Source organism: Pinus tabuliformis, chromosome 3_1, assembly GCF_031772625.1.
Source record: "Pinus tabuliformis cultivar Carrire ecotype Pingquan chromosome 3_1, CPIR1, whole genome shotgun sequence".
Taxonomy (NCBI): domain Eukaryota; kingdom Viridiplantae; phylum Streptophyta; class Pinopsida; order Pinales; family Pinaceae; genus Pinus; species Pinus tabuliformis.
The window spans coordinates 375,598,605-375,603,885 of record NC_142301.1 but is presented as its reverse complement, the minus strand read 5'-3'; positions in this window follow the sequence as shown (position 1 = coordinate 375,603,885).

The window sequence follows — 5,281 nt, the reverse complement described above, 5'->3', positions numbered from 1 at the left end:
ACTGTACACACTTGAAATTTGAGTAAACCTGCAAGGAGAAAAGTAAAAATTTAAATTAAAAAATGTAGTTTTCTTTCTTTTCTTTTAAAAGTTCATAACTCATATTTTATTATTTTTTACTATTATTTTATTATTTTCAGGATGCCCATTTTAAACCTCAAAATTCCCCTAATGTTAATATTTTCTCCTTTTGAGCCACATGACCTTCTGTATAAGGTTCACATCATAGGTAATGTGGTATCAAGGGTCCATATGACACCCTAAGGTAGATTTCTAGTTAACACATGAGCCCCTAGCTCAATGATGTCATCTAGCGGCTTTTATTCAAGAGGATAAGAGGCGTACTTTTATAAAATCTTGTACCTTAAAAATGATAAGAAACCAATCATTATAGTACTCTTTTAGGTTGAAGCATTCTTTTACAATGAATACAATGTACAAAGACAATATTCAATGATCCTAAGACTAGGTGTATTTATTGTGTGTGCGTGTGTGTGTTGGAGAAAGGGTACAATTATAATAAAATAGGACCATGAGGGTTTCTAGGCACCATAACAATATAACAACAAAAATGTAATCACTCAATATCAAGGGCTTAATAAGGGCTTTTAGGGTGAACATGGGGTTTATATAGGGCTTAACATGCCCCTCCCTTTCAAAGAAGTGTTTTCCTCAACACTTGACTATCTATGGGGGTTTTTGCATGGAAAAATCATATTCCCATGTCACTTATTTCACTAGTAGGTTCTTCCATTTGATGAGGTACACAATAATTGCTCGATTTCTCAACCGCTTAGTCCTTGTTTCCAAAATTATTTTTGGTTCTAGTTTTATTTTCTCTTCTCCATTGATCTCTGATAGAATAGTTTAGGCTTGGATCTTATCACTAATTACCTTCTTTAAACAATAAACATGGAAGACTATATGTACACATGAAGATGGAGGCACCTCTAATTTTAAATCCATACTTCCAATCCTCTACAACACCTTAAGGGGCCATAATACCCCAATGCTAGTTTATTGTTCTTATTTTATTTCTTGAAGGAAATTATATTGTTGTAGTGTCATAAATATCTAATCCCACACTTCAAATTAAAGTTCACTTCATTGTTGATATGCTTGTTGTTTCATTCTATTTTGTTCCATAACTAAATTGTCTTTCAATAGTTTGAGGACCTCTTGTTGGTTCCACATGTGGTCTTTTAATGCTTGAGCCTTTATAGTCCCTTTCAAGTCACGGTGATGGATGTAGGATGATATCCATAAAGTACCATAAAAGGTGGCATTTTTTATGAGGTATGGAAGGATGTGTTGTACCACTATTCCGCCAAGTGCAACCAAGATGGTTGCTTTCGCACAACCCAAGATGGAATAAGGGGGTGGGAGGTGTTACAGATTGGTAACAAAGCAAGATTGTAGCACTCTCATAGCCTAAAGTGACACAAGGTGGTGGAATTTGTTACATGTTCCTAGCTCCTATTACATAAAGGGTTGCATAAATGCTAGATAATTTATGGTGTAATGGGTGAGGTTAGACATAGTGATGTAGAGACACTAATATTTAGGTAAATATTAGATTAGAATCCCATTGTTTAGAATATTGTATCTTTTTACAAGAAATTGAGCCAGATGGACATAGATGATCCAAGTGGATATTGGTGGCCACCTGCCAAGTCCACCTGGACCCCCACCATTGTTTCTCTTAGCATTTTCAGTTGTAGCACAACTTACTATTTTTAGCAGTTTTTCGGGTCTTGAACTTCCGTAGCCGTTTTGAGGCCCTAAACGATGTTTTTTGGGAAATCTGGGGCAACATGGGTCCACGGACCGATGTTGCCTCCCCAAGTGGCAGTGCTCGGATAGATCTTTCTAACGAGCTATTGTACGCGTCAAACAGAGATCGTATGCCAAAGTTACGACCCCGGGAAGTTGGTGTACCAATTTACCCAAACGGGGCCCACAATTTGGCATTTCATCTTCTAGGGTTAGGTTTTGGAATGTTAAGGGTTTTCCATTATTTCTCAACAATAAATAGGCCTTCGAGCCTCATTGTAACACAGTTCAGAGGCATGTAGCCACCACATCTCTCCTTAGAGATAAGCTACCATCGCCCTAGCTAGTTTATTTCCATTACCGTTTGTAAGCATATTTCAGTATTTTACATTAATGAAGTGAAGTATTATTTCCGCTGCATATCTGTGTTTATGGTTATCTCTGTAATTTGTTGCGTTCCTGTTTAAGTCTGGATCAGTGGTATCAGAGCGGTATGCTTTTTCTCTGCTTTTCTTTGCATGTCCCCAACAAGGTCGGGATATAAGGAGTTAGGGCTTGAATTGGTCGAACCTTTGCAAGACCAGCCTCGCAAATCCCGACGGCCTCCCATGGCGGATGAGAAGAAAGACGAGGGGGCAGGAGATCCCATCAAAATCTTGCTCGAAGAAGCCCTCGAGCGACAACGGAACGCGAAGATGGACAACTTTGCCCAGATTCTTCAGCGGCTACCCAGAAGCGACGCATCGGCTTCCAGCAGGTACTCTGGAAACGCCATGCCCTTTAAGGTACAAGTTAATTTTGAAATCCCCATATTCGAGGGTCAGATAGACGCAGATGCTGTAGATAAATGGTTAAATCTGCTAGAGGGTTATTTTTCCGTTCATGAATTTTCGAGCCGGGAAAAGATTGTTTTCGCTCTTCTCAAAGCAGCCCCCCACGTCAAGGACTGGTGGGAAACCTACTGCGAGCAGAAGGATGAAAGTACTGGCTCACTATTTTCAGCTGCACCCACCTGGAATTCATTCCGGGATGCCATCAAGGAGCAGTACTACCCATGTTGGAAGCTATGAGGATGAATACATAAAGTGGACCATGCTGCGGCAGGGAAGGGACCAAGACGTGCCGCAGTTCACCAATCTTTTCCATACCCTTCACACAAAGTTGGGTATCAAGGATTCGGAGCAACATTTGATACTCAAATACCGTGGCTGCCTACACAAGTACATCCAGGAAGAAATACAATTCCTGAACATCTCCTCGCTCGGTGCAGCATACTGATATGCCGTCAAGGTCGAGCAAAAGTTTAAACAAAAGAAGCGAGACTTTGGATCTGCGAATCCAAAGCAGGGGAAAGGTGCCCCTAAACCACAGAACAAAGGACAAAGCCAAGGTGGGACAGCCCAAGACAATCCGCCGAAGCCGCAAGCAAAGAACAGCGCCGCGAAGCCGAAAAAGGACACGGGAAAATGGTGTGAGTTCCACAAGAGCTCCACTCACAACACAAGTGAGTGTCGGGCCAAGCAGTCACTGGTGGCTGAGCTAGAGGTTTCAGAATCAAATGCATGTTCCGACTCTGAGTCAGAAACTGATAACGAGAATGACAAAGGGAAGCAGATCATTGATGCGGATCCCAACGCCACTGTTGCTACCGCCAAGATCCAGAAAAATGAACCCGAAGGAGGAGGAGCGTCTCTTCCACTCCCAGATGTGGGTAAAGGGCTCCCCGATACAGTTCATTGTTGATAGCGGGAGTCAAAAGAACCTCGTTTCGGCAGAGGTCGTGAAGCGGTTGGGCTTACCGACCACAGCACATCCACAACCATACACCATTTGGTGGCTTCACCAAGGACGAGATCTTCCCGTGAGCCAGCAGTGTTGCCTTCCATACAACATCAAGCCCTTCACGGATGAGGTATTGTGTGACATTGCTCCCCTTGAAGTTTGTGATGTATTATTAGGACAACCATACTTGTGGAAGCGACATGCTGTGTATGAATCAAGGCCCCGTGTTGTTATTATTACATTGGGAAATAAGTTGTACAGGATACTAGAGGTAGCACCACCTACTGCCATCTCTTTGATTACTGCAAAACAATGCAGTAAGATCATTTCCAAAACCAGGAAATTTGTTTTCCTGATGATACGCCCTCAAGGAAAGAAGAAGACGGTGGCCACGGCCTCCAGACAGGGTCCCTCTGCACGACAACTACAGGTGGACAAGGTTGTGGAGGAGTACGAGGACATCTTCACCTCCCCTGCAGGGGTTCCTCTACACTGTCAGGTCAAGCACTCCATCGATTTGACCCCAGGTGTGCCGTTGCCCAATGGACCAATTTATCGGCGCTCCGTTCTGGAGAACAATGAAATCAAGAGGCAGATTCAGGAGCTCTTGCAGAAAGGTCACATCCGTCCGAGTTCATCGCCTTGTGGGAGCCCAATCATGTTGGTACAGAAGAAGGATGGGACATGGAGACTCTGTATTGACTATCGGGCGCTGAACAAGATCACTGTCCGTAATAGGTACCCGATCCCGCGGATTGATGACCTCCTGGACCAACTAAAGGGGGCGAAATATTTCAGCAAGATCGATCTGAAGTCAGGATATCACCAGGTACCAATCGAACCCTCTGATGTGTGGAAGACTGCCTTCAAATCCAAGGAGGGCCTTTTCGAATGGTTGGTTATGCCTTTCGGATTGACGAATGCTCCTGCAACCTTCATGAGGCTAATGGATGACATCTTGCGGCCGTTCACCAACTCCTTTGTAGTAGTATACTTGGATGACATTCTGATCTTCAGCCAGAGTTGGGAAGAGCACCTCCACCACATCCGACAGGTTCTCCAAACACTGCGGCAACATAAGCTATGTGCCAATTTGGAGAAATGCACTTTTGGCATGACCCAGGTTCAGTATCTAGGATACATCATTGATGAACACGGGGTGCATGTCGATCCAGCCAAGATCCAAGTCATTCGGGATTGGCCATCTCCAACCACTCTAACAGAGCTCCGCAGCTTTCTAGGTCTTGCCAACTTCTACCACAGGTTTGTGTTGGGGTTTTCTCATATTACTTGGCCCTTGAGTCAAGTCACTAAGGGAGGGGCGAAAGCAAAATTCTTTTGGTCTGAATCTCAACAGAAGGCATTCATAGAGTTGAAGGATCGCCTCTGCACGGCACCAGTGCTCGCGTTACCAGATTTACAACAACCATTTGAGGTCGAGACATATGCCTCTGACTATGCTATTGGGGCAGTCCTTACTCAGCATGGACATCCAGTGGCATATCACAGTGAAACACTTTCAGACACAGTCCGAAAGTACCCCACTTATGATAAAGAGATGTACTCCATTGTACAGGCCTGCCGACAATGGAAGCATTACATTTTGGGGAAGGAAACGGTCATCCACACAGACCACCGACCCCTGCAGTTCATACAGACACAAGGGAAATTGCAGAATGATCGCCATCAGAAGTGGTCTACATACCTGCAACAGTTCCACTTGAAT